This window comes from Pavona decussata, unplaced genomic scaffold (assembly GCF_977016875.1).
Source record: "Pavona decussata unplaced genomic scaffold, jaPavDecu1.1 SCAFFOLD_9, whole genome shotgun sequence".
Taxonomy (NCBI): Eukaryota; Metazoa; Cnidaria; class Anthozoa; order Scleractinia; family Agariciidae; genus Pavona; species Pavona decussata.
The window spans coordinates 1,909,576-1,921,045 of record NW_028145432.1 but is presented as its reverse complement, the minus strand read 5'-3'; the positions used below and the strand labels follow the sequence as shown (position 1 = coordinate 1,921,045).

Here is an 11,470-nt window from a genome sequence, read left to right as displayed (position 1 = left end):
TTATTCACTTTCATTTGAGAGGATTTTACTTTTAGTGTTGCCTTTTGCGATAGAAGTATTTTGGCAGGGTCGTTTTGATGGTTGATGAACTTTACCCTATAAACAGTTGTGTTACTTTTGTCTATATGCAAATGACACTTGGAAATAAAGGGCCTTTTTTGGTTTTGAGTTCTTGCCCAACATACCAAAGAACAATTCAACTTCCAAGAATAATGCGGTTGTGGGTTATGTTCAATGACTTCTTATATTTTATCCAAATACTAAAATGCATACTCAGTGGTAGCAGCTTATAACCATTTGTTTTTGTTCATGTTTTATAAGAGGCTGTGTGAAGATGAGTGGTCGGTACCAAGATTTTTATGCCTACAGTTGTTTTCATGTTACTTTACCGTGTCAGGTTGCAAAGTTCATTGGGAACTAGATTCCAAACTTGTCCCTTAAGTTTCCAATTACACAAAGTGAACTGCATTGCAAGAGTCTCTGGCTTGAATTACAATTCTACTTATACGCAGGAAGTGAAAGTAGACTTATTTTTATAATTTGATAGAGAGGAATGTTCTTCTGAGAAATATGTACCACTCATAAAATTCACATGAAGCTGTACCGTCCTGAGTGGCGTATTTCCCATATCCTTACTAATGAGAAAATCAATGATGTCATAACTACTGGCATTTTTAACCATTCTTATGTTGAAGAAGTCAGATGCCTTTGGTATATGCAATCTTTGGAATTTTCGAAAAAGTTTCAAAACGTTCGTATGACCTTTCGATGGTCTTCAGACAAGAAATCTTCAGAAAATACTTGGCAATCTTCTGAAAATTGTTCTTCGGCATGGTAAAGTTATGTGCAAACAACTGTAACAAACACAATGACCTTGTAGCCTGTGCTAGATTATATAAGGCATATGTTTTTCTTCCCCTGGTGACATGACTCACTGGTTAAAAAATCTCAAGAGCTTGGTAGCATTATAATCAACTAATTCATTAGTAAGGATTACTGCTTATCACACCAATGTCAGCTTACTTATTGAAACTTAAACTGGAACTATAGTGGCTTTACACAATCCTTGAAATACTGCAGAACAATAGTGTGTAATACCAAAAAGTAGACAAAAGAAAACAACGGCACTCTGTCTGATAGTGCGTACAAGACTATTATGTTCATGGATTGAGTAAACTCACTTTAAAACATACTGCTTGTAAGAAGTCTTTCACAAGCACCAATGTGATACCAACAGAAACGGTAAAAAAGAACTACATGTAACATGAACTAACGTCATCAAAATTTGTACATAGGCTGGAAATTAAAACTTGTCCCAAGAACTGTAAAAACAATGCTTGTGAACAGTAGATAATTTTCGTTATCTCACTAACTTTTGTTGCATATGACAGGTTTATGACTTTCCAGTCCTTAAAAAATCAACTGCGAACCACATGCCTTTTTGAAACTTGTTATTCTAAAATGTATATTCTTAAAATTCCTCAGATAACAACATGCGGTCAGTACAAATTATTTGAGAGACTCAAGTCAAAATCATCTTGTACCCACTTTGTTCAGAGTCTATGCATTTCCAAATGCATTTCCTTTGCACATGGCAAGCAGAAAGACATGTTTAAACTGTTCCGGGGTCGTCATGTGGGTGACCGGAAATGTGATTTCCTTGCTGCAGGCTGCCACACGGGGAAAGCAGATTGTGTGATTAGGATTTCTTGTAAAGCAATCATGGTCGAAGTGGGCAGTGACATCCAACCGCTCTCCATTTAAGGGGTGGTGTTTTTGGCCTGTCAACCACCCCAGTACACCCGATTGGTGTTGTTTCAATAGACTGGAATCGCTCCACTGACAAGTCGTCACTACTGTCAGTGTCTCTTTCATTAAAGTCCTTCCATGCTACTGGCTCAGAATAGCCAGTTATGTTTTCATCTTCTAATGATATTAGGAAATCTTGAAGGTTGTCGATGACTGCCTCTTCAAGTGGCCTTTTTGATGAGCCTTGTTCCGAGTAGCTTGGATTGACAAGAGAGAAGACGTAATTGGCATCTATGACCTGATTTAAACCTCTCACAAAGAGAGGCTTGCATAAAGAAACATTGCACCTAATGGCATCATGGGCACCATATAGCTTCAGACCTTCACAAAATTCTTTCAAGTACAGCAAACGCTTGGTGATAATGCTAATTTGCATTGTTCCAATAATATCCTCTTTGTGATCGTTACCAATGACGCCAGTGTAACCATGTTCTAAAATAACATCACACAAAGCATCATCAAATGTATCACAAGCCCTTACTGCATTGAAAAGCTCTTTGTCCTTTTCAGTAAAATGTCTGTCAATATCTAGGTTGCTGATGTCCACTTCAGGGTCTAACATCAACTGGTACACACTCTCATCCAATAAAGGTGGTGCTGGTCCTCCTTGAGCCAAAGACACTGCAATGATTTCCCCACAGGTTTTGAAATTCTTGTTATGAACATTGAACAATGAATTTTTGGGTGCTCCATCTGGAAACATTGCTAGCCCCATATCAGTGATCGTCTGTGCCAGGAATTCTTGGGATAATGCACCACTGTCTACACCATTCTCTCCACTATAATGCACCCTTAGAACCTTTTCAGGAGATGATCTGCTGGCTTCTCTTTGCCACAGGGACAAAACTCTTGGAAATGGAGACCCTCTCCTGGTCACAATAAAAAACTGACCATCTTGATCAACCTTCTCAGATAGGCACTTAATCAAACTGGGGGTGTCTTGATGGGTGGTACTCATTGACATGTCATCTTTTCTGTCCTCCATGTTCTCAACAGCTTTAATTAGGCTTAGGTCGACGTTTAACTCATTGTCCAACTCCCTTTGCAATTCAATCGCAAATTTCTCATCACTAATCACCACATCGGATACCTCGGGATTTTCATCTGTTGTGTTTTTCAGACGCTTCGTCTCGGGCTCCTCGACCAGCTCCTCAATATCTTTATCTGATTGACTAGTATCTGGGTCAAAGTTAAAGTCACTTAGCGTGCAGAGGTACAACACAATTTTATTGTAGTCCTTTCCGGTTTCTTCTTTGTACCGTTTGAGGGAAAAGAACTCTTTACTGGCAGATGTCATATCATATATATCATATATCCTTTTCGTGCCTCGTGGCACATAGGGCCTTCACAGAGCTTCTCCACTCCTCTCTATTGGTTGCTGCGGTCCGCACCTCCTCCCACGATCTCCAACCTGCTTCTTGCCTTTCTTTCTCTACTGTCCGTCTCCAGGTGGTTTTTGGTCTTCCCCTTCTCCTTTTACCTTCTGGTGCCCAGCTCATGGCAACATTGCAATCATCATTGCGATCTTTCCTAAGAATATGGCCAATCATTTTCCATCTTCGAGACATCACTTCCACACTCAGTGGCTTCATGCTTGCTCTTTCCAGTAGCTCTTTGGTACTGACATGGTCTTGCCATCGGATTCGGAAGATCTTACGTAGGCATCTATTATGGAACACATTCACTGCTTTATCATCTCCTTTGTTCATCTTCCATGTCTCAGATCCATAGAGTAACACTGGTACTACCAGTGTTTTATACAGCCTCAGTTTTGTTTTCCTCGAGATGTTATTAGAGATCCAGATCTTCTTTAGTTTGTTAAAGGCACCTCTGGCTTTCGATAACCTGTTCTTCAAGTCCTTCATACCGCCTCCCTCTTTACAAACTTTCGCCCCCAAGTACACAAACTCTTCGACATCTTCAATATCCTGCCCATTTATTATGATGTTTTCTTGGTTCCTTGCATTGATCCTCATCGTTTTTGTCTTTTCTCCGTTGATTTTGAGTCCCACCCGTCTGGCCTCTTCGTCCAGCCTTGTCGTTTTATCCTGAATCTGCTGCTTGGTAGATGAAAGCAGAGCTATATCGTCCGCAAAGTCCAAGTCGTCCAGTTTTGAAGTAAACTTCCACCTAATACCGTTTTCACCACTGCCAACCGTTCTTCGCATTACCCAATCCATAACAATCAAGAACAAGAATCCCGACATATTGCATCCTTGTTTTACCCCAGTTTTTATGTCAAACCACTCACATGTTTCCCCCTGATCTTCTACAGCACACTTGAAGTCGTCATAAAATACTCTTACCATTTTCACGATCTTCTCCGGGATTCCATACTTAGCCATTATTACCCACAGGCTTTCTCGGTGGATAGAATCAAAAGCCTTCTCAAAGTCTACGAAGTTCAGGTACAGGGTTGCCTGCCATTCGCTGACCTGCTCAATAATGTTCCGCAGGATGAAGATCTGGTCTGTTGTACCCCTCCCCTTTCTATAACCTGCCTGTTCCTTCCTCAGCCTTCTATCCACTCCATTTCTCACTCGCTCTATGATGATTCTACCGAGTACCTTCGCCACAACGGACAGTAAGGTTATTCCTCTCGAATTTTTGCATTCTTTGAGATTCCCTTTCTTCGGCAACTTGATAATTAGCCCTTGCTTCCAGGGTTGGGGGATCTTCTCAAACGTCCATACTTTTCCCAACAACTGATGGATTTTTGTTGCTGAAAACTCTATGTTTGCTTTCAATAGTTCGGCCGTGATAGAGTCAGTTCCTGGCGCTTTCCCATTCTTCAATCTTTTTATAGCTTGTTTGACTTCACCTAAAGTTGGTTCACTGATTGAGATCTCTTCAATGACGTCATTTAGTTCTAATTCATATACCTCATCACTTAAGACTGGGTTTTCTGGTTGGTCTCTATTGAGTACTTCTTTAAAGTGCTCCGTCCATCGTGCCTGTACTTCGCCTTTTTTATTGAGAAGGTTTCCATTTTTTGTCAAACACTGCTGTGCTTTGCTTAGGTTTTTCATTGCATAATATCTTGGTGAGCCCGTATAGTGTCTTCATGTGTTGGTTTCCTGCAGCCTCCTCCGCCTCACAAGTGATCTTCTCCATCCATTTCTTTCTGTCTGTCTTTATGCTTCTCTTCACTTCCCTGTTCTTTTCTGCATACTTGGCCCTAAGCTGCTTCTTAACCCTTTCTGACCGTGTTCCCAGGATCTTCCTATTAATTTCCTCTCTTTGGTCTATGAGGCTCCATGACTCCTCACTTATCCACGGCTTCTTCTTCTTCCGAGGTCTACCTAAGACTGATTCCGCCACCTCTGTATATGCCTTCTTCATCACCTCAAAGTCTTGTTCCACTTCTTCGCTTTCTTCAACTGCTGTTTCCTCGTTCTCCAGGACTTGGTACCTATTTTGCAAGGCAACGTTAAACCGCCGTAACACCTCTTCATTCCTCAACCTTGCTGTATCGTACTTGACTCTACATCTTTTCTTCCCTGCTGTTTGTTTACTCAATCTCAACTTGACTACTGTACATACAAGATGGTGGTCGCTTCCGATGGCAGATGTACCTGGAAGAAACTGTGCTTCGTTACCACTTTCAAACACAAGAACGTACTGTTCCGTCTCATCATAAAGGTCACTGTGAAATGCTTTCCACTTTTCCTCAGCTTTTTGCAAGATGACTTTGTAAGGGGCTTTGTTGGACACTTTCAAAGCAAGACGCTTGCCTCTCTTTGGTTTGATGCCCATTTGTTTCTCATTCCAAGCCATGAGTCCAATGTTGATTTGGACATCAATCTCTTTCTCACTTGCAGTCTTCTTGCTTACAATTGATTTCCACTGATGGCCTTTCAGTTTTTTGAACATGCTGAAAGACTTAACTTCAGAAGTTGAGGAAGAGGGTGTGGAAGAATGGCACACGAGTAAAGAAATCAATAGCCATTACCTCCTAAAGTGATCAATGGGATGTAACAAATGTAATACAATGAAAAACAATGAAATAATATTCACAATTTTTAAAACATAGAATCCCCTGGTTCTCTAAAATTCATACTTGTGCCGATTTTATCTGGTTACAACATCTGATGATTCATAGTTATACTTAGCAACAATACCACCCAGCATTTTGTTAGGTTTACCCGGATCAAGTGTACCATAGTTGGCGTCAGTCGATGTAGCTACCGATGTATCAACCGATCCTCGGTCGACAGTCAGTCATCACCCGGTCGATCGTTAACCGACTGTCGATCGAGTGTCGACCAACACCAACAACAGTACATTTGATCCCTTTCACCTTTAACGCTAACCATTACCCATTTCTACAATTAAGTGGAGTTCTAAAAGGTGTGGTATAAAGTTTCTATTCTATTCTATTCTATTCTATTGTAGAGATAACCAGCAGGTTTATGTTCAGCATGAATAAAAATTACACAATGAAAAATTTTAAACAAGTATGTGGCATGGTCTCAAATATGCTATGCTCTTGTTTCGCTCAACATGTGGAACGTCATGCTACTCTCACGTGCAACTGTCATGGTATCCTGAATTCTCGTGTCACGCAAAGCCAAAAAAGGGGGAGGGTAAAAACCCTATGTTCTGGGCACTAAGAAAAAATCTGGGTAAACATATATTGATTCACCGCCATGTCTCTTAATAGAATAAATGTCTGTAAGTCCAAAATGTTGCTAACCACTTTATTGTGATGTTGTGCTATTTCAATGCATTATTTTACAAAACAAGTACTGGTTGTTATTTGTCTCATTTTAATCTTTTAACAGTCTTTTGATTTTTATCTGATCCTACCAAACCACGTGCGAAGTAAAGGTCATGTGTCCGTGTTATTGCTTACCTCATGCTTTGGGGTTGTTTATTTCAAGGTTGACGCATTTCGAAAAGAATATAATAATGTCAATTTCATGGGAAATGATCTCGAAAGACGATTGTATGACACTAGGGTAAGTTAAGTTGAAAAATTCAAAATGTATCCTGTATTTGACGAAGAGGCGGTTTTGGTCTCAGTCTGCATTTTATACCCATGCCAGTCTGCAGTCTGCAATCTGCAGTCTGCATTTTATACTGACCGATAAATTATGGGTGTATTTTATTCACAGCGGGTTATCACAATCAGTGTTGTATTATGCAATGGCTAATTATGAACATTATCAATAACTTACCTGCTATACATTCACCCGATTGCTCTTTGGAGGAATGAGCTAGTGAACAAAAAATTAAGAAAATATTAAGTCTAAAAGTTTAGGTATGATTAAAAAATAGACAATCATATACATCAAATATGAATTCAAATCAGCAATCAATTAGAATAAAAGCAGTAATCACACAGTGTTACTGCAACTGTACCTGAGTTGTTTACTGAAGATGTGGCAGTGATGCACCGACCTAGAATGATTTTAAACAAACAATTACTAAAAACGTAAATTATAGTCCATTGAAGGAATAGGACAAAGCTCTAAAAGGCTCGTACTTTTTTTTGGCATAACATCACACAACTACAGTATTATTAGGCTCTTTGTTTACTGCTTCATTGTCCATAAATCCATGTACCCAGAGGCCGGAATTATTATTGTCAACACGAGAGTCTGCAAAATGAGGCCATAAATCTAGCAAACCTGATAAAAGCACTCTGTGTTACTGTGTATGCTCAATATAATATAAAAATCGGGTGCTGACAGGAACAGAATGCACGCCACAAATATTTGCAATATCTGCGTAAATGCATATGAAATTGTAATCAGTGTAATCCTCTATTATAAACATTACGTAAGGTTACATTTCTTTCATTATATTTCTTCCCAATTTCAACGAGCCGTCGCGTTGTCCACCGGCACACACGTGTGGACGTCACCAAAACGTCAAAGCGAGCCAACCGCAGGCGAAGAATCACCGCTGTATATGTATAGATGTTTAAGTCCGTAAATTACAGTACGAAAGGCTTATATGCACTTACCTGTACCACACTTGGGGCAAAAATTTGCCCCATCTTCCACGGCCCATCCACAATTTGAACAAAACATGGCGGGACGAATGGCAGGAAGAAAAACCCAAGAGGATACCGGGATTGGTACCAGGATGCCTTGCGGTCACCTGACTGCTCGTACCCATGTGTCGCTCGTTACGAAATTGTACGATTCGGTGTGAGTTTATTCGAATTCGGTGTGACTTTCTAGAATTCGGTGTGACTTTTTGGAATTCAGTGTGACTTTTTAGAATTCGGTGTGACTTTCTAGAATTCGGTGTGACTTTTTGGAATTCAGTGTGACTTTTTAGAATTCGGTGTGACTTCTAGAGAATTCGGTGTGACTTCTAGAATTCGGTGTAACATTCTAGAATTCGGTGTGACATTCTAGAATTCGATGTGACATTCTAGAATTTGATGTGACTTCTAGAATTTGATGTGCACTTGTGGGCCACCGTAATCTTGGCCATGATCATAGGTTTTTTTATTGAGGGGTGCAAAACTGCAGATAAAACATTGAAGCAACATTTTCTGAAGGAATTCAAGGCCACATGAAAAAACGCCAGTGAATCGGAGCTTAAACAACAAAATACGATCTTAAATGCACTAAGGTCAGTTATGCTCCCAGCCGTTCATAGCTAGAATTAAAAGTTTCCAGATTTAGTTCCAATCACAACAGCTACTGTGGCAGTGTGACAATCTTTTAACAACGCCTTGTAAATCATTTCAAGCCTTAAAGCAATGTCAACAATACAATTTGAATGTTTTTTTGCAAGAAATAGCAGCACAACAGTGAAGAAGAAGATTTGCTAGGAATACATGCCATGAAAATGATCTAGAACCTCCCATAGCCTGTTGCACCTGCTGTCACAGACAGTTTCCAAGCCCTTGAAAATTCTTCATAACTTTAATGAGAAGTTGGAATAATCACTCTATTAAAACAAGTATCAGCCTCAAGCAACTTCTTCGCAGTGCTGGTGTGGAATGAGACTTCAAAACTTTCTTGAGGGTCGATTGTGGTACTTCCAGTTACAAACAGTACCAAGGAGGTAATCAGGGACCGCCCAGTACTTTCATCTGAATTTTGGAGGAAATAAAGTTATGTTAGTAATGCGGATGCTGATTTGTGGCTGAGTGGCACCCCCTTTCATTTTACCACCCCTCCCCCTCCATACCCCCAACTTGAATTATGGGAACTTTATCAGCATGAAGGTCATCAAGCTGGTTTTTTTAATTACAATCAGTTAAAGCAACAATTAAGGATGGTTTAAGCAGGTTATGGTGTTTCTATGATAATTCATTGTGTTGAAAAAGTGACCTTAACTTTTCACCAATGATTTTTTCGATACCCACAAAGAGTGGAAGCCTCAATCCAATAAAAGTATCCATGTACATGTTAATGTTGGAACATTGTGGAAACCACTGTGGGCCACCTTATTTTTTTCCACATTAAAATACTTGTTCTTGGTATTGTAAACAAAATTTATCCAGTGGAACTACGATATTTCAAAGAATTGGCACCTTCACAACTCCCAGCTTTATCTACAAACTGGAGAAACCAGTTCCAGGACTGTTCAGTGCTTCCCTCATCTGTAGCCTGCTGGAGCTTCCTTTTTAGTGTGTCAGGATCAACATTGGTCTCATCTGGTGATGGGAAGATACAGCTTATAATGACAGGATATTTGTGCAGTAGATCACCAAGGCCAAGACAGTTGAGGCCTCTGAAGAACCTGTCGAGGGCAAGTCTGCGTGTGATAAGGACTTCAGCAACTAGCAACTCATTAACGGCTTTTTCTTTGTTCATATCTGTAATTGGAATATCTGTAAGGCCATGTCTAACCATCAGATCCTCCATTCTGTGCTTTGCAGACGCATCATTGTCCTTTACCTCTTTCTGTAAAATCTTGGGCAGCAAAGAAAAAAATATTTATTACATTTAAAAGTTTTCTACAGTGTATCAGTATACAGTGAACATATAAAATAAATGAAGGTTTTTATAGTAGAATGTTTTGTTTGAAGAAAAGAAGGGAGTTAGCAAAGTACAAGTAATACACACGTTTGTCAGTGAAGAATCACATCTTGTTATACCGTATATGCACATAGCAAAGCAAATACATCAAAACAAAGCTGAGACTTGCATCAGCAGGTAAGTAAAAATACTTGGTTCCTTCAAACTGAAAAGTATTTAAAAGAAAATTGCCGTTGAGAACAACAACTGATCCATTTGACTAATAAAGGTTTGTTAAAAAAAATGGAGTCCAGAAGTAAAACCTTGATCATGCTAGTGTGCAATAACTGACCCTGACAAATTTTAATGGACAAAGGAACAATCTTGTTACGTTTATGTTACTACTGGTGGAATCACTACCTGCAATGTCTGAAATTGCTACAAAGAAAAACATTAACACTCACTTCTTCTTCCAGGATATGTTTAAGGTCTAAGTCAGATAAGTCGTCCAGACTTGCAAGTCCTTTGACTTCATCTACACACCCAGTGCCCAGATACTCTCCAAGGCAGGGGGCAAGGCCTACAAAGCCTAGACCATCATGAAGAATGCTGTGGGCAACAACTTTACTAGCAATTTCAAAGCAACCTGGAGCAACAGCATCAACCCCATAAAAGGGAATGAGATGGCCCTTTAGGCCTCAAAACAGCTGGATATTGAAGGCAGGATCGACCTTTGTGAAACATGCTGTTGCTTCATTGAAGAATTCCTTGGTTGGCCCACCCAAGTCAGCACACTGCTCATTGTAAAAGGTAACATCTGGGGCTTTTGTTAGCTGAAACTGAGGGTTTTTATAGATCCTCATTATCTGTCGAAGGAGTGACAGCTGCATTCTGTTGACTTCTAGGAATTCTGTTCCTTGTTGTCTCTTGCTCTTGTACAGTCTCATCACATCACCAACCGAATTTTCATCAAACTGCTCGTTGATGGTGGTTGATTGACATTCTGTCCATACAAAGGAGAAATCTTATTAAAATGGTAAATTGTAGAACATCAGCACAGTCTAATAAATTTCCTGAAAATTGTGCCGCTCTAGCTATACAATGTACATCAACACAACAAATGTATGCATTACTTGTGTTGGTGCATGTTGACATGTGCATGCACAAGGCACAGTAAGAAAATTTGCCTTTTGATAACCAGAATAGACCAGTGATTTTACTCCCTTCTCCTGTGGTACATGTACTTTCTAAAAGGTAAAGACATTAGTTTTCTCCATATTTATTAACACTCAAAAGCTAGATTTAGAAGAGCTTCAAAATCTGTGGAAGCACTCTGCTTCAGCCTGTCTTACAACAGCATTTCTTCTTCTCTTAAACTTAAACTTGTGTTTCTGTAACTGAATAGGAATGTGGCAACTGTTTATTTACATAATGTAACTAAAATATGTTTCACTTGCTTGTTGAGTGAGAGCTGTTCTCTACGGTGGGCGGTATGGACAAAACACCCGCAAACTTAATAAAATGCCTGCAAACTTAGTAAAACTCACGCAAACTTAAAAAAGTGCGAGCAAACTTAATAAAATGCATGCAAACTCTAAAAAGTGCATGCAAATTTTATAAATGACATACAAACTTAATAAAATGATTACAAACGTAATAAAATACTAAACTTACAAACTTAATTTAATACACGCAAACTTGAAATAGAGCATGCAAGTTTCAAAAAGTGTGCG

General features: G+C 39.5%; 2 pseudogenes; both read right to left on the bottom strand.

Moving 5' to 3' along the window:
* Window positions 1–909: 909 nt before the first annotated feature.
* LOC146488519 (uncharacterized) lies at window positions 910–5,726 on the bottom strand (annotated as a pseudogene).
* Window positions 5,727–8,624: 2,898 nt separating this feature from the next.
* LOC146488518 (uncharacterized) lies at window positions 8,625–10,723 on the bottom strand (annotated as a pseudogene).
* Window positions 10,724–11,470: the final 747 nt, after the last annotated feature.